The sequence below is a fragment of the Myotis lucifugus genome, unplaced genomic scaffold, assembly GCF_000147115.1.
Source record: "Myotis lucifugus unplaced genomic scaffold, Myoluc2.0 scaffold_0, whole genome shotgun sequence".
Classification (NCBI taxonomy): Eukaryota; Metazoa; Chordata; class Mammalia; order Chiroptera; family Vespertilionidae; genus Myotis; species Myotis lucifugus.
In genome coordinates, this window is record NW_005871048.1 from 32,670,480 (window position 1) to 32,693,966 (window position 23,487).

Below are 23,487 nucleotides of genomic sequence, written 5' to 3' on the forward strand. Positions count from 1 at the left end.
TTCTTTCATGAAGAGCTGTCCAAAGAACTCACCATTTGGACAGCTCTGAATATTGAAACCTTCTTCCTTTTACTGGAGTGATATCTGTTTCCTGGTAACTTCTTTTCAGTATTTCTTCCCTAAGCACTTTCTAGAATGATATCCCAAATAGGACCCACAGCTCTCTATATTCCATCAGATGTTTCTTCCTTTTCTATGTGAAAAGAATAGTTTTGATGCCAGTGCTTATTCTAATGGTTTGAAAACTCTCATGATGGAAGCTGATTATGGTTCTCTGAACTTCTGGATATGCCCTTTGCTTTGGGCATATACTTTTTAAAAAACTTTATTTTTATTGTTGGCACTATTACACATGTCCTCATTCCTATCCCCCCTCTTTTACCCACCCTCACCCATCCCCGGACCCCTTCCCTCTGGCCATCACTACACACTGTTGTCTGTGTCTATGGATTATGCATATATGCTCTTTGGCTAATCTCTTCACCTTCTTTACCCAGGACACCCCTCTTACCTCCCCACTGACAGCTGTCAGTTTGTTCCATGTATGCATGCCTCTGTTTCTATTTTGTTTGTCAGTTTGTTTTTTTCATTAGATTCCATATATAAGTGAGAATATATGGTATTGGTCCTTCTCTGATTGGCTTAGTTCACTTAGCATAATAGTCTCCAGGTTCATCCATCCTGTCGCAAAAGGTAAGAGGTCCTTCTTTTTTATGGCCAAGTAGTATTCCATTGTGTAAATGTACCATAGCTTTTTCATCCACTCATCTATTGATAGGCACTTGGACTGTTTCCAGATCTTGGCTATTGTAAATAATGCTGCTATTAACATAGGGGTGCATATATTTTTTTGAATTGGTGTTTCAGGATTCTTAGGATATATTCCCAGAAGTGGGATTCCTGGGTCAAAAGGCAGTTCCATTTATAATATTTTGAGGAAACTCTATACTGTTTTACAAAATGGCCTTATCCAACCTGCATTCCCACCAACAGTGCATGAGGGTCCCCTTTTACCTACATCCTCACCAGCCCTTGTTTGTTGATTTATTGAGGATAGCCATTCTGGCAGGTGTGAGTTTAATTTGCATTTCTCTGATGGTTACTGATGTTGAGCATTTTTTTTCCATGTCTGTTGGCCATCTGCATGTCCTCTTTGGAGAAGTGTCTCTTTAGGTCCTTTGCCCACTTTTTTAATTATATTGTTTATCTTCCTGATGTTTAGTTGCATAAGTTCTTTATATGTTTTAGGAATTAACCCCTCATCACATGTATAATTGGTGGGTTTCCTTTTCATTTTGTTGATTTCTTTTGATATGCAGAAACTTTTTAGTTTGATGTAGTCCCTTTTGTTTATGTTTTCCTTTGTTTGCCTTATCATAGGAGATAATATCAGCAAAAATATTGCTACAAGAGATGCCGGAGATTTTACTGCCTATGTTTCCTTCTAGGATTTTTATGGTTTTGCAACTTACATTTAAGTCTTTTATTCATTTTGAGATTTTTAGTTTCATTTTGCTTTTTTAAGGTTTGTCTGAGGTTTGGGCCTATTTTTTGTTTGTTTGTTTTTTGTTTTGTTTTTTGTTTTATTCTACGGGGATATATACACCCTTGAGGTGATATTTAGAGCCTGAGATATTATCAGTTATATGATAACTTGTTACTACTCAAGATGATATCTTAAAATAGCTTCTTCTTAAGGAGTAGTTTATCAGTAGATAATTTGAGACATATATTAATTTTTAAAAGTCCTCTCTGAAGGTAAAAGGTTATTATTTCATGTGTATTTTTAAATGACAGTGAAAGATCTATTTTAGATAAATCAACTGGATTTAATTAAAAATAAGAAATAAAGCTTATTTGAATGATTGTGAAACCTAATGAAAGAAATGCTCATATAAGCACAACTTCTAGAGAAAAAAAGGTCAGATATACATTCTGGAAATTCAGACAAAAACATGGTTGACAATTCTTTTATCATTCCATTTCTTTCTTTTTTTAAATATATTTTATTGATTTTCTTACAGAGAGGAAGGGAGAGGGATAGAGAGCTAGAAACATCGATGAGAGAGAAACATGGATCAGCTGCCTCTTGCACACTCCCTACTGGGGATGTGCCCGCAACCAAGGTACATGAATTGAACCTGGGATCCTTCAGTCCGCAGGCCAACGCTCTATCCACTGAGCCAAACCGGCCAGGGCTCCATTTCTTATATTGGCCAGTAAAATTTCCCTTTCCATTTGTAATTTAAAAAATCATATTCTCTTAAATATAATAAAGAAGATGACTAAACAGTAAATGGAGAATTAAGAATCAGCATCTTGTGTCCTGGACAGAATTTCTTGAAGGGTCATCAAAAGTAGAATAATGAAGGCAATCACCTTCTCAGTATTCATAGACATGAGAGATTGATCAGTTTCAATCTGAGCAAGATAGCAAAGCAAGATTGGAAGAGTATGAATAGGGCAGTCTAATCAAAACCTTGTACACACTAGTCTCTTTATACATATTACCTCCAATACTTATAAGTCTCATGAACACTCTCAGGTAAACATTAGTCATCTCTTCAACAGATGAGGAAGTGAGGCCCAGATAACTAACATGCCCAGTTTACATACTCAACCAGTTGTGAGAAAGATCAGCTTGTTGGACTCAAAGGATCTACTGTTTCCTTGATACCACAAGCCAAGTTTTTGTTTTTCCAGACCCACACTGAGGAAAATCCAACAAATTCTGGGCTCATTTGTGGTTGCCTTAGCAGTGTTGCATGACAGCAAAGGCAACGGGCATTGAGTCAGGTGAACTGATCTTGAATTTTCCTTCACTGAGCTGGAGGTTTCCATGAGTCATTTTGCATCATGGAATCTAGTTTTTTATATTTATGAAATACAACGTTTAAATTAGATGTTTCTAAGACTTATCCCAGATTAGAAGTTCTATGATTCTCACACACTTTTAAAGTTATATTTTCCTTTTAAAACAAGACTTATCTGCATTTACTGTATTTACTTTACATGTCAGATATTATAAATATTTGTAAATGTGATGAAGGTTTTACTCTGCAAGATATTGGCACTGGACTGCAATAAACCTTTTAACATTGTCTTATGCTGATACCAGGTATTTGATATCAAGCTGAGCGATGCCTGACTGAAGGTCTTTTGATGTTAGTAATTCTCATTTTATTTGGCAATTGCAAGGTCCTTTGGCTTATATATGCAGTTAAATTTCTGAAGTAGAATGGCAGTGATCCATTTTATACATTTTATAAAATTTAGTGATTTGGTCATTGGAAGAAAAAGCTGACATTTGGTTAAAATTAATAATATAACATGAAATCTTAAACGTGTATACATGTATATACACAAGCACACACAGGTAGGCCATCTCACTTTTTTTGGGTCTGAAATACCATATTTCTCATAAATTTTAAAGAAGTAAAACTAATTACACAAACTGTTCTAACACTAACATTTTTATGTCATTAAAATTAATTTTTACTTTGTAACTAAAAAGTAATTTTCCAGTCCCTCTTCCTTTCATTATTTATTTTAAAATCATAAATTTTTAATTTTACAAAATAGAAAATATAGCTAAACAGAAAGAAAGCTGCCTTTAACCCCCTAATATAAATATAACCAATTTTGTTGTTGCTTGTTTGTTTGATTTTTAATCTTTATTGTTGAAAGTATTACAGATGTCCCCTTTTCCCCCCTCTATCCTGCACCTGTACACCCAGGCCTTCACCACACTATTGTCTGTGTCTATGGGTTATGCATATACGCATATAAGTTATTTATAGATATAACCAAGTTTTAATCTCTTGATTCATATGCCTGTACTTCCAAACTTTCTCTAAGCATTTTTATATATAAATGCAATTACTGTTTTTTAAACCTGATTAATTTTGTGCCTATTTCATATGAACAAATAAATACAAATTAAAATAGTCAATGTCTTTAAAGCATTTGACAATATGGCTATAAGAAAATTTATTAATTCTTTATTATTCATTTAATGATTTTTCTCATTTTTATATTATTAACAATGTACAATAAGTATGAATATATCCATCTGTGTTTGACTAATTTTTCCCTTTAAATTAATTTTAAGACATGAATTTATTAAGCAAAATGGTGAAGCAGTATTAAGAGGTTTTATACTTACTGGTGAATTTCCCTACAGATTTTTTTAAAAATCACTTTACATTTTTTTCCAACACTCTTCCAAACAATGAAACCCACTTCTTTAAATACTTTGACTACCTTAACATATTTCCATAAGTTCATACAAAACATACAACTATATGAATTATACAAGTATTAAAGACAAAGCCCCTCAATGCCTCCATTGATAATTATTTTGCCCCATGAAATGAAAGCCTACTATTTATTTATTTATTTTTGTAAGAGGACATTTATTGGGTAAATTACAGAGGTAGAAAAGGTAATTTCTAGAAGAAATAAAGGTAATTTCTAGAAGAAATAGGCTGTAGAGGTAAAGGAAGGGCCCTTGGAGCTTGTGAGTGAGGAAACAAAGGGTAAGGTGCCTGGGGCAGGGAGGAGGAGGCAGAGGCAAAGAAAGAGGCATGGGCATGCTCCCTGAAGGGAGAGCGCACTGGGTCCCTGTCAGAGGGTTTTAAGAGTGGAGATTTTAGAGGTGGTCCCAGGAGATCTCAGTAGAATATTCAGTAGTTTTCAGGTATGTCCATTCAGAGTTGTGGTCTGCACTGATTGATTGGCCAGCTCCAGGGCAGGTGGGTCATTATCCAATGCAGCTGGTCATGACAAAAGCACACTATTTTTTTTTAATTATCTGAAAACCATTTTACCCTCTTTTATTTTCCTTATGGGGACTGACCCACCCCAACTTTAATTCAGGGGTCTTGGTGGGGCTGGTTCATCCCTTGTTTCAGGCTGTGTATGTGACCCAGGCCTCCGCCAATCAATGCATTTCATTTACCCTTCACTAGAGATTGGTTTAGGGATGGGCACACTCCTTGATTTAGAACACTGACCATGAGGATTGGGATTTTGTTCAAATCGATGGAATAAGAGAAATAGTTTGAGTATACTATAACTGCCTAACGCAAGGCTCAAAGTTCTGTAGCCATCTTTCAACGCATGGGTATGCTTGTCTGACTAAAGCCAGTAGAGTGGCAGCCAAAATCAAAAGAATGGGAAAAGTCAGGGCTTATAACCCATGCCTGGGTTGTGTAAGATCCCTGGACTTTAATCACTAAAATAGAAATTATCATTTGAGTTGAGTTTTTGTTTGCCTACAAGTTAAGGACACTAATGCCAACTGACATATGTTCAAATAAAGTTTCGAATCTTTAAAAAAATATATATACTTTTTTTATTTCAGAGAGGAAGGTAGAGGGAGAGAGAGATGGAAACATCAGTGGTGAGAGAGAATCGTTGATCAGCTGCTTCCTGCTCACCCCACACTGGGGACTGAGCCCACAACTTGGGCATGTGCCCTGACCAGGAATAGAACTGAGACCTCCTGGTCCATAGGTTGATGCTCAACCACTGAGCCATGCCAGTTGGACAATTTTTGAATCTTTAATAGCTCAGTTTTCAGTAAACATTTTCAGCAATAGGTTTATTTCTAAATCTTCCAAAACGTGGTGTTTCCTTCTTGTTTCTTTCTTTATACAATTTGCGCTTCCAACCATATTAAAGATACACGTAGTGTTACTCACTGCCCTATCTCTTCTCTAATCTCTGGATACTAAAACAGTTATATTTCACTCTTGGTAAAAACACATAAACAAACAGCAACAAAATGACAACAACAAAGCCCTCAATATTTATTGCTGAACTACATTTATAAATTCTTCTAATTATCTCAAAATGTTATAGCTCCTCCACCTGCACACAGACTATGAGCTTTTAAAGAATAGGTTGTGATCCTTATATTTCTTTCCTCAGAGTTTTGCTTTTAGCAAAATGGGAACTCAATACAAAATGTGCTGATGGATTGGAAACAAGAATTTAATGACAAAGGGAAGTAGCCAAAGAGGGTTTTTTCATAGGATAGCAGAGAGCCCTAAAAGCACACAAATCCATATTAAAGATAAGATAAATTGAACAACCAAAGTCTGTAGGCCACACTGGCTATACAGTATATCAAAGATGAGTAACATCATGTTTCTAAATAGTCACACATAATATAAACCACCTTATATAATAAAACCCTAATATGCAAATCAACTGAACTGCAGAACAACCAGCTGCTATGACATGCACTGACCACCATGGGGCAGATGCTCAATGCAGGAGCTACCCCCTGGTGGTCAGTGCGCTCCCATAGGGGGAGTGCTGCTCAGCCAGAAGCCAGGCTCATGGCTGGCGAGTGCAGTGGTGGTGGTGGGAGCCCCTCCTCCCTCTGCTGCAGGTGAGTGGTAAGGAGCGAGGGGTCCTGGACTGCGAGAGCCCCAGACTGCCAGAGGGATGTTTGACTGTGGACATCCCCCGAGGAGTCCTGTACTGTGAGAGGGTACAGGCCGGGCTGAGGGACCTCCCCTCACCCCCACCCAGTGCACGAATTCCATGCACCGGGCCTCTAGTAAAAAATATAATCAGAGAATTACACTAACCCAATTCTATTTGGGGTATGTTATTTTATTCACTTGTCTTTTAATTTCAAAGTGTATTGCATTTTCTTATCTTTGAAAATAGAAAAAAACAAATTTTACTGGAAGTCTGCCTTGGTGTATTCTTTACATTAAAACAAGTGAGTACTTCATATAAATAAACTCAATATGTTATAAAGATATTTATAATCATATAAATAATTTATATAAATAATTTATATAATCATATTAGTAATTTATATAAATAATTAGTTAATATATGTTAGTCTGTGTTTAAAAAGAGTTCCATTTATCCACTCTAAACACATATTTTTGGTAAAGGAGAGATGAAGCCTTTATTACAAGCACAGTGGGGTTTTCACAATATAGCAGGCAAGCCTCAGATTATCATCTGTTTTATCAAGACTTAGCTCAAAAAAAGTAGAAAACCCAGGGGCTTATCAAAACGTACAGAAGTGCTTTATGACTGATGCTGGAGTCAAATAACTGGTATGAAAATAAACCCTGAATGACAGGAGGTTTATATGAACTAATATGAATTCCTATTATACGAAACCTTCATATTATTGTGTGTAGCTTATGTACGGAGCATCATATATTTTATTTAAAATAAAAACAGTTTTATGATTTTACAATGTATTTCAAAAAGCAATCTATGTACTGTTAAACATTTTTTAATTAAAATATTTTTAAATTAAATTTCAAAATATTCATAATGACATGTTTTAGAGATGATCTTTGCTATACTTTAATGAAAACTTTCCAAAATGTTTCCCATGCAACTATGAGCATATTTTGACAAAAATGCATCATATTGTATATAATTTTGAAAATTGCCCTTTGGCTCCCTGAATCATTATTTTTTTGTATTAATGAATATTTTTCTATTATACAGTATTAAGGGTCACATGTATCCCAATAGTGGGAGTGCTATTATTTACTGAATCATGGAAATATTTAACTGTAATTAGCCTGTTAACATTTATTAACTATTAGAAACAAAACTTTGATGAATAAAAGGATAAACGTTTCCATCTCTCATTAATGAGACTTGCTTTTGTTTACCTCTGTTAAGTAGTGTGGTTGTTGGCCACCATGAAGCAGAATTTCTGCAACCAGTTTGTCACTTACTCTACTTTTCCTCTCCGAAATGGTAACAGTAGTTTCAGGTTACTCCACCAATTACTGAGCAGCTGGCTGATTTATTCCAGGAAGGACAGAGCCTTTTATAGGTTGATCACAGTTCTCACTAGAGGCAGATTTACCTTGATGCCAGTGAAGGTTAAGTTTTAGGGATTCTCATTTGTACCAGCTCTTTCTAAGGTCCAGGGAGGGACCTGGCAATGTGTTCATATGTCTTATGCTACTTAAAGTTTTGAAAAAAGAAGGTTTGTAACTGCTATTTCTTTCCATACAACTCTCCCTTTGTCAGCACCCTCCTTTAGGATGGCTATGGAGGGATGATGAGAATTTTGGAGATATGATTATGAAAAAGTTAAGTCAAAGATACACTTATTTTGGGTTCAGGGGCACATATTTCTATGATTTGTAATCACTTTTACCTATAGCAGTGATGGCAAACCTATGACACGTGTGTCAGAGGTGACACGCGAACTCATTTTTTTGGTTGATTTTTCTTTGTTAAATGGCATTTAAATATATAAAATAAATATCAAAAATATAAGTCTTTGTTTTACTATGGTTGCAAATATCAAAAAATTGCTATATGTGACACGGCACCAGAGTTAAGTTAGGGTTTTTCAAAATGCTGACATGCCGAGCTCAAAAGTTTCGCCATCACTGACCTATAGCAACTGCTCACCATTGACATGTAGCCATGACTCCATGGCTATTATCACCAGGGACTAGGCCGACTGACCCAGGGCTGTGACAGCCAGGTAGAGGGCTAGACCGTCCAGAGGTAACCAGCATCCCCTCTGTGTGGATAGTGAAAGAGAAACCCAGTTTGACAACTATAGATCCAGAGATTCAGTCTGGAATATTTCTTGAATTGTTATACCTTGTTTATAAAAGAAAGTTGATAAAGTTTTATTAACCTTAATACTAATTGTAAAAGTTTCTTTGATGTTACTGACTATGAGTTGCGGCACATTATAAAAACAAGAATTATGAATTTAAAAATTTTGATCACTCAGGTCCAGCCAGTTTGGTTTGGTGGATACAGCGTTGGTCTGCAGACTGAAGGGTCCCAGGTTTGATTCTGGTCAAGGGCATGTACCTCTGTTACAGGCTCCTCCCAGGTCCAGGCCCTGTTCAGGGTCATGCAGGAGACAACCAACACATCGATATTTCTCTCTCTCTTCCACTCTCTCTAAAACTCAATAGAAAAATATCCTCAGGTGAGGATTAAAAAATCAAAAATATTTGATCACTCATGCTAGAGAAAAGATCAAATTATCTTTCTCTTGTTTCTATGGAAACTCATATTTAAAAATTGTACTTAAATAAACAAGTGATCCAAAGTATAAATTCAAAAAAAGTTACAGAATAGCAGACACATGCCAAGCTATTAATAAATTAAAATGTTTCACTTTGTGATGGTTGAAACTTTGAGATATATCTCAGCTTTTTAAGATTTAAAAATAATCTTGGTCGCTCTAAAGGAACGATCACTTACCTATGTAAATTTTTTTATAGCTTTGTATTATGTTTTGTAGAGAGGGACGGCTACATCATACAAGATTGTAAGTCCCACAAAATCTGGATCTACTTCTAGCACTCTCCCATTAGTGCAAGCAAGAGGAAAAAAATGACTAAAAATAACAGCATATACTCTTGTCCTCCTTCATTCCTTTATTATTACATGTATGAAGGGAAAATGATTAAGTGCTACAATGCACAGCTCAAGAGTGTAGCTAAGAATTACAGTACTCTTCAGATAAACTGGCGTTGTCAGTCTCCATGGAAAGTAAAAGGCTTTCAGAAGTGTTGGTAGGGTTGGAAAGTGCAGGAACATATGACAAAATGATAATGTCTGGACAGCTGTCAACTTCTAAAAGCAGAAAATATGTTTCAGTGTTTCTTCTAAATGTAAAAGTAATATAGGCTCTCTTAAGTGGGTTTAAATACTGAATGTATACAAAAGAAAGCATATATGTATATACTCTGTTTCCTTTTAATCTATATATGTAAAAGCCTAATATGCAAAGTGTTAGCAGTCATTACGAAGTAGTGTTGGATTATTTTTATGCTTTTACTTGTCCAGAAATTAGATTTAAATATTGACTAAACTCTTCTATTTGATGTCATTTAACAGTAAAGCTAATTAGATTGGTAATCTATCTTTAACTTATTTTAATTATTCAAATGTAAATTTTTTAATTTCCAAAAATATCTAATCACTAGAAGTATGCTTTATTTGATTTGCAGAAATGTTGAGTTATACCTGCATATAAAAATTGGAACATTTTGTATTAAATTTCAGGGGTTGAAAAATTTGGAGTCTGGTCCTGCTGGGCCCATATCTGCACAAGGCAACAGTTGACTGTAGTTGGGTAGCTGCTATACTCTTTAGATTGGGCATGCATTTTCCAATTTGCCACCTTATTGTATTCTACTAGGTCCATTTCACTTCTCTATGTGGCTTGCCTCAACACAGTAATCATTTACTGTAAATTTTTATTTTTAATAATAAATTAAAAAGATATTTATAGAGAAGATTTACCAGGATTGACCTGAGCTTTGGTTTCCTTGTGAAATTGTGTTGTCCATGGTGTCTAGAGCTAAATGGGTTCCAATATATGTTGCATTAAAGTAGACATATAGTCTTGGCAGACCATTGTTATATATGTGGAGTGTGAGAGCTGTATGCTGGTGAATTTAGTCAAGACAAAGAAGTTACTGGAATATTGGAGATGTACAAGATTACTAGTGAAAAAAATCTTAGTATTTCACAGTCTCTAAAAATAAAATAAAAGGAACTTCTTAGTATAGTATCTGATATAGTATCTCTAGAGGCCCGGTGCATGAATTCGTACATGGGTGGGGTCCGGCCGGCCCGCCCCCATGGGGCCGATCTGGCCAGGCTGGCGAGGGGGTGAGGGGATGTGGGAGGTTGGTCGGCCAGCCCCGCCCCCAATCCGACTGGGGCTGGCCAGGGGGAGGGGTCGCCCCCCTCCCCCCCCATCAGGCCAGTTGGCTGGCCACATTGCGTCTCATAGCAATAGGTCGTTTCTGTTGTTCTGGTCATTTTGGTGTTGCAGTCACTTGGCTTTTATATATATAGATAGCATGTGATAAGGTAATATTTTGGGGATGCACGAATGAGTAAATGAATGACTGAATGTCCCATGATTAGAATTTATTACTGGTGAGAGGAAGGTTACTGAGTGTGAGAATCAATGTGAACTGCCTGAGAAAATATAAATAGAACTCAGTTAGTGAGGAGGAAAATAGTGCAAAGTGACAGAGGAGCTGGCAATGCTTATTGTGCGTTTAACTCTGCAGAGTGACTGAAGAAACAAATTGATCGGGAAATGTTATTGATACAAATGTTATTAGGTGACATTCCAAAAAAAGGAATATAAGATCTGATGTTTAGATCCCTTATGCTGATCTAATTTTGTGAGGAAGCTCATCAATGCAAAACCAGCTCCCTGTTCACCCTAAGAGGTACAGTCATAGTACATTTGACCATTTATATGAGAGAATCAAACTTCTTTTGACATGTCAACAATGAGGTAAAATTTAGGAAAATGATTATACTAGACAACCAACAGTCCTCTTTGTAATAATTTTAATAGAGATGTATTGTCTACAGTTTAATAAGCACAAAATGATTCATACAATCTGAAATTTTCAGAATTCAAGTGAAAAGCAGGCAATACTCACTTTCACTATTTTAAGTTCCCTGATGGTTGAAGGAGTGTTGTGGACACTAAGGCCTTTGCTTCCTGCAATATGCTACCCAGGTGTTTGGCTTCCTAACATCCCTGAGCATTTCATTCAGGCCCTTCTAGGACCGTGGCACGCCCCCCTCCCCTTCCCCAGCTCCATTCTTCCACTCCAGTATGTATGCTCTGAGAGCCAGTTATCCAGATATCAGCATCTATCCAGCAGACTGGCCTTAACATTATGTTGGAATACTCCTCTCTCCTGGGAAGACATCAAAGTGTTCTCCCCCACTCCTCCTCTACCCCTCCTTCCTTTTCTACTTTGCCCGTTTCTAAAGAAGAGACAAAAATCAACCTAGAAATTAATGTCTGTTGTTACATCACTTTACCACAAAATAGTTTAAATGGTCTTAGAGACAGACTCACTATTCTTTGTAAAGATCTACATGAAGAGGTATAATATATCTCCCTTCTCAGCTTCAGATAATTAGGAGAGTCCTGCAGGAGACAGAAACCAGCCAGCTTTCCATAAGTTACACATGTTTGCACACCTCTGGCATTGTAGTTGGGACAGCAAGCCACCAGAAGTTTAAACCATTGAAGAGTTATTTATATTTGTTTTAGAAGTGCTGGACAATGCACCTAGAAAAGTAAATAAAACAAAGGAAGTACAATCATTTCCAACTTCCTTTTCATCCCATGCTGTAGACCGAATGGAAGGCTTGTCCACTGTCAGAAAATTATCTTAAATTCATGGATTTGACTATTAAGGACAGAATGATCCTAGAAATTAGAAAGCAACAATACTCTAGTCATTACCCTGGGCTGTCTGAGTTGATGCTTATTGCTCTCGTGGGAATGAGTCCTCAGCCAGCAGTCTCAGTGACTGCCAGGAACAGTGATTTAAGCTCTGCACTAACCACTTCCTCCACAAGACTGCCTTTTAGGCCAAAGGTGCCATCTGGGACTGGAAAAGCAGATCTGTTTTATAGCATTAAAAGGTATTTTACAGAACTAATTAGAAGCAAAGAGCTGTCCATCTCCCTTGCTGGGAATGTAAGCTATTCAGAGAATTCATAAGGTTATTCTTCTGCATCTTAAAAAATTAAAATTAAAAATTAAAAAGCTGAAAGAAATATAGTAATAATAAAAATGTAAGTACAGAAGACTAAAAGGCAGATAAAACAATAAAAGATTTTGCTGTGGTTAAAAAAATAGAAAAGTTAAAGGGCCAAGCAACTCCCCATATTTAAATAAACCAGCTAAAAGTTGTGGATAAATAGTCTATGCACTTGTTATCAAAACCAACTCTCTTCAAAGGGGAAGACTTTCTGGTAGTTTCAGTCATCACTCAAGATCCCCTGGCAGAGTCTTGGACAGAAATGAGTCACCAGCTTGAGTCATAGCCCAGAGTGACACATTATTTAATAGAGGAAAGGAAAATGTTAAAATAGTACAAGGGTGTTTTCAGCTGATGCTGAGTCAGATCCTAGGCAATACTGGAAACACTTCTCTTCCACTATTATGATGTCTTCTCATGAATAGAACTACAGAATAGTTTGCATGTTAATATCACTGTTAATTGTATTTTAACAAGTAGGAAAATGAAATTTTAAAACTTTTTGGCAAGAGTACCTGTCTTCCATTTGGAAGCACTTTTAATTCACTCATGTCGAGTTTGTCAGTTTAAGAGATCCTCTAAATTCATCATTTTATTTTAAAAAATAAATGTTGATTGATTTTATAATATGCACTTTCAAATTCATGTTAATTTTTGTCGTTACATTATTTTATAGTAAACATTCAGAAATGTATTCCTTATAATAAATTGGTAAATAATAATTCAGCTAAATAAAATTTTTTCCCAATTTTATCTGCTGAGTGAATGAATGAAGGCTCACATTGTCATAGGTTTTTATATATAAGCTGCAACTTCCCAGTTCAAAATACCTATATTATTATATTTCAGATCACACATTGCACTACAAATCAAGTTTGCATCCCTATATATACTTTAAGAAAAAAAATATTGAAATTAAACTAGAGCCCTAGCTGGTTTGGCTCAGTGGATAGAGTGTTGGCCTGTGGACTGAAGGGTCCCAGGTTTGATTCTGGTCAAGGGCACATGCCCAGGTTGTAGTCTCAATCCCCATTAAGGGGTGTGCAGGGGGCAGCCAATCAATGTTTCTCTCTCATCATCAATGTTTTTATCTCTCTCTCCCTCTCCCTTCCTCTCTGAAATCAATTCTATAATAATAAAAGTGTAATATGCTAATTAGGCCAGACGTCCTTCCTGACGAAGCCGCAGCAGACGGGGCCGAGCCCCTTGCACAAATTTCATGGGCCTCTAGTAAAAATATGTTTTAAAAAAGAAATTAAACTAGAAATCTTTGAATTCTCTAAGGATGTATTGATGCAATAATGTAATTTTCCTTCATAGTCTCTTTAATATGTATTTCATAATGTTGTTTTTGAAAATGAAAGCTTATCTATGAATCAAAGTTCCCAGGATCACCAAATAAAGCAAAGGAGGCATGCTGTCATTGTGCTGTGGAAACCTTATTTAACATCTCTTGGTTTACATGTGAACTCTGCCTTTCAGCAAGTCACTTGACTTTACTAATCTTGCTTTCCTTAGGTGAAAAATTATGAAAGCAATAGGATTAGCTATAAAGCACTGCTGAGAGGCTAATTAGGGTAGTGTACTTTAAATTATTTTATATTGAAACTAGAGGCCTGGTGCACAAAATTCATGCACTGGGAGGGGGGGTGTGCCTCAGCCCAGCCTGCACCCTCTCCAATCTGGGACATCCCTTTCACAATCTGGGAATGCTGGCTCCCAACCACTCGCCTGTCTACCTGCCTGATTGCCCCTAACCACTTCTGCCTGCCTGCCTGATCACCCCCTAACCATTCCCCTGCCAGCCTGATCGACGCCTAACTACTCCCCTGCCAGCCCGGTTGCCCCCAACTACCCTCCCCTTCTGGCCCGGTCACCCCCAACTGCCCTCCCCTGCTGGCCCGGTTGCCCCCAACTGCCCTCCTCTGCCAGCCTGGTCACCCCTAACTGCCCTCCCCTGCTGGCCTGATTGTCCACAACTGCCCTCCCCTGCCGGCCATCTTGTGGCTGTGGGCGCCACCATCTTTGAGGGTGTGGTAGTCAATTAGCATATTTCCTCCTTATTGGCTGTGGGCACTGCCATATTTGTGATGGTGTGATGGTCAATTAGCATATTCCTGCTTTATTAGATAGGATTATTTTAGACTTATAGAAGACACAATAAAATAGGTACTAATGTTCCCATATACCAGAGGCCTCCAAATTTTTTCTGTAAAGGGTCAGATCATAAATATTTTAGGTTTTGTGGAAGAGATGTCTCCTATTGTTTGTTTGTTTGTATTTTTGACCATTCTAATAGGTGTATAGTGCTGTTACTTTGTGGTTTTAATTTGCATTTCCCTAATGAATCATGTTGAGCATCTTCCTAAATGCTGTTTGCTGTTTTTGTGTCTTCTTTGGTGAAGTGTCTATTCAGATTCATTGTCTATTTCATTTTTTGAATAACTCTTAAGTTCTTTATATATATTTTGAAAATAGCTCCTTTATTGAATACATGGTTTCAAAATATATTTTCTCAGTCTATCGTTTGTCTTTTTATTTTCTTAAGCATTGTATTTTGCAGGGAAAATTTTAGTTTTAATATAGTAAAAGAAAATTTCTTGGTTTAAATTTTTATTTTGATTTGGTTGCTCTCAAAAGCATAAGATCAAGATACTATAATTTTCTTCATAGTGAGGACCATGATGCTTCTTTCATCCTCCAAACTGTAATATAGGCACTATAGTTTTGCATTTTTTTATGGAAAATATGAGTTTAAAACATTTAAATAAATAGTTCATATTAACAAATGAACTAATTCAATAACAACTTAAGACAAATTACTACTATATTATGAGGCATGAATGATATTTTAGTGTAGTATTTAAAATTACTGTGGAAGGAAAATTGTTCTAGGAGTACTTTATCTATGGACAGAAGTAACAGAATCAATGTCAGCATTAAACACAAAATTAAATGTTATTCTCCCTTGGTTGAAGAAACAAACCATATTTTAAGTTGCACTTGCAAAAATACTATATATTGAAATATATTATATTTGCATTTTCAATTTTTTAAAATAAAACAATAATTGTGAAAACAAATTTTTATTGACAGGTTTTCTCATTAAATTGTAGTCCATTTTGGAACCAGGAAAATCAAAGAGGATCTAATGTATTCATAATCTTTACCATTTGTTTATGAATAAATGTTTTTCTCTATGTTTTATTAGCTTTGGTCCAATTACTTTGCTTGATGTAGCAAACCAGAAATCTTGTATATTTTAAATAAACAAATCTCTGACTAAATTTTTAGCAATGCTAGAAAAGGGGAAAGAGAGAGGGAAATGTCAGTGAAAACAATAAAAGGGGAAATAGTCCAAGATTGTCCTTTGGACAGTTGCAACATCTTCCTTTCCCCAGTTAATCACATATTTAAATAGCTGTGGCTGTGATGGACATAAAGCGAGTTTTTCTCATTTTAAGTCCAAAGACACTGAGTTCCAGGGTTCAGTCAAAAGCAACCTCCAAGTTTACAGCATCCAATCCTGACAAATCTTCACGAGTGTCTTTGTCTTTGCTGTAAAGAAAATTGTTTTTCTCTTATCCTGTCCTGTACATTCATGAACACTTATTTCCTCTCTACACTGACAGTAATGGCTTGGCTCCTTAAATTTATTTTTCATTATTTTTCAAGCAAGCACTAGTATATACGAAATTACTGTAATGTCTGCACTGGAATCAGAAGACTAGAGGACATGTGCTGCGTCTGCAAAAGGTCAGTAGACTGGTCACGTTAGAGTCAGGAACAGTACAAGTGTGTCCATTCGATTAGCATTTATTTGGCAGCAGTTATAAGAATGTGATTAGGAAAAGAAGTAGGTATGAAAATCTGAAAAGAGGGGATAAAACTAATATTATTTTAGGTGACATAATTGTATATCTAGAAGACTCAAAATGAACTGAAAATCTAATATTAACAGTAAATATTTTGATAAAGTGACCAGGTATAATATTGGGACACACACGTACACGCACATCCAAATAGTCTTCATATAAATATAAAACAGTCAGTTATAAAATATAGTGGAAAAAACTGTACTTAGATGGGTACATAAAAAGATAAAATACCAAAGTAGAGACCAATAAGAGTGATATAAAGGAAAACTTGGATATATAGATAGGAATCCTAATATTATAAACATGTTTATTACAATTTCAGCTAGACAAATTCATTCTAAAGTTTGCATGGGGAAAATAAGTATACAACAGTAGTGACGAAATATTTTTAATACAGGTAAATAAGGGCATATTATCTTAGAAGTTATTAAAAAACATTTTAAAACAATAATTAAGAGTATGGCGCTGGCACATGAATGGATAACCCAATAGGTGAGTCTATAAAAGCAATCAGTAGAGCCAAATATATGTTCACTGAGTGATTTAATTGGCACGCTGTATCAGTAAAGAAGACATGCTTTTTTTAATGTAACTGGTTTTCTGGAAAACAAGTAAGATCTATACTCCCCCTTACACAAAAACACATGAAACCATAATAACCATAGAAGTACTAAGAGAAAATGTAAGAGAATGTAAGTGCAGAATAGTAAGAACGTAGAAAATATAAAACCTAGAAATCATAAGCAAAGATGGATAAATTTTATCATTCCAAATATAAAATGTTTAGCACAATAAAATCAAACAAAACAGCTGTAAACTAGCTGGAAAATTTATAATATAAACATGATACCCAATGGGCTAATTTATTAAATATATACAGAATTCCTACTGATCAAGAAATACATCAGCAATCCAGTAGATAAAAGAGCAAAAGGCATGAGATATCATGGCATAAAGGTAATATAAATAATATATAAATTATTTCTAAATATGTGAAAAGTCACTAACATCCAATCTTAATAAGATATTAACAACTATGTGATGTCAGTTTTCAACTACAAGATTGACAAGCCCCAAAATTGCAAACACACTGCATTGGCTAGGATGTAGGGAGACAAGCTCCCTGATGCATTACAGATAGAAGAATGACTTCATACATCTTTAGATGGCAAGATCCACCACAATTTTAAATGTGCATACCCTCAACCAACAATGCCACTTTAAGCATTCTATTCTAGCAACTTTATTTTGCTCACGTGTGCAAAATATGTGTTCATTGAACATTGTTTGCAATAGCAAAAGATTGGAAACAACTTAAATGTCCACTAAAAAAGATTTACGTTTCACCCTTGATATAATTTCAGAAATACTTTTGTGAAAAAAACAAGATGCATAATGTTTATATAATTTAGTAATTTTATGAACAATGTGTATGTGTATATACATACACACCTACACCATATATATACATACATATATATATATATATATATATATATATATATATATATACACATATTATATGTATATATCTTTAGAAGGTTACACAGCAATCACAGCAATAGCTGCTAACTATCAGCAGTTATTCTGGGGAGACAACCCTGTTGTAAGGAGGAAATGACACTAAGAGGTAAACTTTTATTTCTCTGTATGTTTGTGCCTTTGAACTTTCATTATATGCATGTATTAATTATTCAAAAATAGTTTAGTGACCTAAAAATTAAGTCACGGAAATGGTTGGGAAACCAGAGGGCAGGAATGAGAGGTACCAGAAATTTCTCTTACTGAGGTCAGACTCTGAAGGCAAAGGCTTATTCTTGTGTAATGACCTGCATATTTTCTGGAGACAGCATCTGTCAGGGAATCAAGCTGGGAATACTGGGAACTGGGAATTTACTATAAAATGTGTAGTCTTAACAACTAACTTTCCTTAGTGCGCGTGGTGGGAAGACTAAAAAATTCAAAATGTTAACACTCTGCTAAGTCTATGGCGCTCAATTATCGTCCTGGCAAGAACTATTCACAATGCAAGCAAAACAACTAGAGAGAAATAAAAAGTGTTAGTTTTAGGAAATGATGGTTCTGCTGTACTGGAATAGTTTGGGGAGGTCTTATGGGGACATTCAAATACAGATATTAAAATTTGGGAGAGGTCCTTTCAGGGAGCCATAGCAGCATGAGTCGGGGGTTAGAGAAAAGAATGCATTGCTCTCCATAGCTTGGTGTTATGGAGAGCAATGCAGAAAGTATTTTGAGTTATGCAAATATTTTGGATAATTTTAAAATGTTTTTGGAATTCTACATTCAAGCAAAGTATTCTCTAAAATGATAGATCAAGAAGGTCAGAGAGAATGCAGACTACACTAAAAATGACAATTACATATACTTTCTTCAATTAAAAATATAAATACATACTAGTACAGTAAGTTAGATGACTTGTAAATATACCCTACAACATAATGGTTATGAAAATCACTCCTGGAATCAAATCAGGGCTCAGATCCTGGCTCCTGGCTCCTGGCTCCTGGCTCCATCCCTCTTGGGCAAATTACTTCAAATGACTTAATCTTGGGCAAGTTTTGAACCTTGATTTCCTCAATAGTTAAGTGGAGATAAAAATAATGGTTACCTCATAAAGCTGGTTGGAATGATTTAGTGAAGCAATATTAACATGTGAAAATGCTTAGTGTTTAATATACAGTTGAGCCTCCATGATTGCTGCCAGTGGAGTGTGGTTGGCTCTGAATTCAGACTGTTTAGGTTCAATTACTGGCTCCAACACTTACTAAGTTGAGACCATGGGCACTCTACCTAACCGATCTGTGCCTTATTCCTTCCCTCTAAAAAGGGGTAATAATAGTGATCTATTGTACTATTTTTTCCTTTCTGCTTACCAGGTTATTGCAAATTTACCAGATTTAAACACCACCAATTTATTAGCTCACAGTTACGTATGTCAGAAGTCCAGGTCAGGACTTGACTGGATTTTCTTCTTTGGGTCACACAAGGCTGAAATCCAAAGTTTAATCCAAGGACATTTTGGATATTAAAGAAAATAAAGTTTTTGAAATGCAAAACAAAGTTTTTAAATGCAAAATGATAAAAAAAAATCATAGTACCAAGTACCATTTGATAAAATAATCTAAGACTCTTCATGTACTTAGTTTATTTATTAATATTATTCAATAATTACAGAAATAATGAGAAATAATACATTTAGTGTTTTTTACTGTTTGACAAATTAGAAGTTAAGTTTAAAATTTTTTGATAATTTAATGGAGGTGGTAGATGGGGAATGAAGGTAATTAGTTATTGAGATAATTTTTTTTAATTCCATAAGTGATTATTGTCTTACTCATTTTCTCCTCTTCCTTCTCCTCCCCCTCCTTCTTCATCATCATCACCATCATCACTATTGTTATCATCATCATCATAATCATCACTGTGAAACCACTAATGGGCTAGGCCAGTGGTTCTCAGCCTTCCTACTGCCGAGACCCTTTAATACAGTTCCTCATGTTGTGGTGACCCCCAATTTCATTGTTACAAATTGAACATAATTAAAGCATGGTGATTAATCACAAAAACAATATGTAATTATATATGTGTTTTCCAATGGTCTTAGGTGACCGCTGTGAAAGGGTCATTGGACCCCCAAAGGGGTCGCAACCCACAGGTTGAGAACCGCAGGGCTAGGCCCTTTTGGGACAATAACCTATCACTACTAGTATGTGTTTAGTACTTTTATTAACTCCATTTTACAGATTAAAATAGTAAGGCTTGGCAATTACTGGACTTGCCTACGTTAAAAGTTATAGTGGTAGAGACAGTATTTCAATTCATATATGTTCTGCTCCAGAATCCAAACTATAAGCAAATAAGAACAATTCTTAAAAATCAGTAAACTTTACACACTTCCATTTTTGTTAGTTTTGCTGATACTCTACTAGTATTCTGCTTTATTTTCTGGCAATGTTTTCCAAGTTCTTTTCCTTGTAGCACTAAGTGTACAATATGTTAACAGGTGTTCTGAGAAAAAACTTGTCCTAGTGAAAAAAGAAGTTTACAAAATTCTGAATTACACATGTCTGGAAAAGTTTCATAACCACAGCACCTTTCAGAGTTTCATATGCTAGTGTTCGCCATGAATCCTCAAGATGCTGCTTTGATATGCAATGTTACCCAAATTATTGGACCATGGCAAAATTTGTTTTTTCCCTCAGAAACCTATTAATATCTTGAGGGAAGTAAGCTTGCAGAAAATATTTTGGAAGTGCTGTTTTCAAATGATGTATAGATTCATTTTTTGTATTTTAGGCACATATTTGCAGAAGCTATAAAATGTAGCCTGGATCATATATGCTTAGTAAAGGACCCTTAGCATTTTATGTGAGCTAAAAGATTCATAACAGATTTTTATCCTTTTATTTTTTCTTCTTTTTAAAATCTATATCTTTTGGTCTTCTAACATTTCTTCTATTCCACTTCTGAAGAGGCTAGATATGAATTTAGTAAGAGTGAAATGAGTGCTATCAATGTAAATTAGGTAAAGTGCCTGGAACCTTCAAAATGAAAAGCTGATTGGTACATGATCATTATCAATAAGTGAGAAAAAGGGGGTAACTAAGCACAGGAAGCTATGGATCTAAGGCTATGTATCAATGAGATTGGAAATGGGACTTGTGGAAGTAGAGGTATTAAACTGGCAACATATATTACAAGTTGTCTACCAGGTTAAACAGAATGGCATTTATAGTCATAATTCCAGGTATTTGGTCACAGAATATGCATTTAATGTAGTTTTATGCTCTCTTGGGTTTTTTTTTTTTTAAGAATTTAAATTAGAATGAGAAAACTTGCCCAGCTGGTGTGGTTCAGTGGTTGAGTGTAGACCTGTGAACCAGGAGGTCACAGTTTGATTTTGGTCAGGGCTCATGCTCAGGTTGTACACTCGATCAACAGTAGGAGACATGGAAGAGGTAGCTGAGCAATGATTCTCTCCCATCATTGATGTTTCTATCTCTCCCTCTCCCTTCCTCTCTGAAATCAATAAAAAATATATTTAAAACATAAAACAAGAAAAACTTTTAGTAACATACACTGTAGCAACAGAAAAATTAACTTCCTAACATGCTTATTAAGGTCATATATTATAAAAAAAAGTTGAAATAAATGGGAATTAAATAGGAAAATAATACCTCATCACAGAGACACTGTTTTTCATTTTATACTTTTGAGATTTAGTACTAACCTTTGAAATAATACCTTCACACTAATACTAAACATCTCATTTCAAAAAAATAAAAAGGTCCCTTATGGCAGACATGCCACAGCATGACTGAAAGCCCGCTTTCAAAATTCAGTAATAATGATGTGCGAGAAGGTTGGAATATCACTGTTTAAAACTTCTGTGCTGCAACTCTGGACAATGATGTCTTATTCTAACATCAGTGGCTTGAAGCATGAAAATAGTGAATAAATGATTCTCCCTCTTTCCCTTAGCAAAGTCATTTTAAAAAACGATTCCTTTCACCAACTGAGTGAAAAAGGAGCAGGCATTGAGATGCACAGATTGGTAATTACAAAATAGTCATAGGGATGTAAAGTACAGCATATGAAATATAGTCAATAATACTGTAATTATGTATGGTTCCAGTTGAGTATTGGAAATATCAGAGAGAACACTTTGTAAAGTATTTACGATTGTCTAATCAATATGCTGTACACCTGAAATTATACAGAATAATATTGAATATAAACTGTAAACCCTATTCTTTTACCCTCCCACCAAGCATATGATTTGAACAAACCTTGTTTTGAAATAATTTTGAAATGCCATTGTGTTTTATTTGCCAGCAGTACAATACCTTAACTCCTCCATAGCAATATATAATAATACTTTTCCACCAGTCTTTTATCCTTGATCTCACTTCAAATTCCAAAAGGAAGGTAGAAATTAAAGTTTAAAGAACCCAAGCAGGCAAAGGGAGATGGAGTTTGCATGGCCAAATACCCTGTTATCCTTTGCTTAGTACATACAGTCTCCTTTCACATCCTTGCCTTCAAGAATGTTCCCTTCAATTTTTCTGCGTCTGTGTTTATATCTCTCTTCCTACCACCCTCTCTGGAAGGAAAGAAGAAAACAAAACGAGTGTTTCATTTTGGTGCCTGCAACTGCCGAAACGGAATCCATGTACACTAAGTGGTCATTCTAATCAGAAAAAGAGGAGAACACTATTGTAAGCCAAGGGCTATATTTTGGTTCAGCTATTTCCACTGCCCAAACCAGTCCATTTATACTGTTTTTGTGGGTAATAGGGTGATTTGATCCACTTTAGTGAGGCTTCAAGAATCTGTCATTGCCCGGCCCCCAATTCACCCCAATGTTTCTCATCTGAAACAGACACATGTCTCCTATTCTCTAGCCCCAGCCCTCACCTTTAGGTCCCCTTGAAGAGATGAGCCCTCCACCCTCTGCCCCAGCCGCAGAGCTAACAGAAGTGCAGACAGACAGTGAAGCAGCCCCGTCTTAGCTGGATGGAGTCTCGCTGCTCAATCGGTCGCATTTCCTGAGAATCCAGGACAAGTGACTTTGCAGGGTTCTGTCTCTCCAGCAGCTTTGTGCCCCAAGAGCTACTTTTCAGAACCTCTTAACTTCCTCTCCCGGCTGTACTGAGAAAAGGGCTCCGGGGGAATCCTTAACGCGGTTAATGATAAAGTCGGTGCTGGAAACCAGGAGAATCTCAGACACCGAAGGTGCCTCCCTTAGCTCTGCGCCTCTGGGGCGTGCGGACACGGTACCAGCCGCCCAGGAAGGTAGGAACTTCAGAGGCGGCGGCAGGTGCCAGGGTGTGGCTGCGGTTGTCTCCCTTTTCCAGCAGAAGGAGCCACCTCCGAGTGAGAGAGACAGACCCACAGAGTCAGAGAGGGAGGGGGGGCTGGGTGGGGGTGGGGGCGGGAGTCGGAGGAAGAGAGGAAGGTATAAGAGGGCGGCGGGTCGGGGCCCCTGGAAAGCCGGGAGCCCGCCTCGCACCACG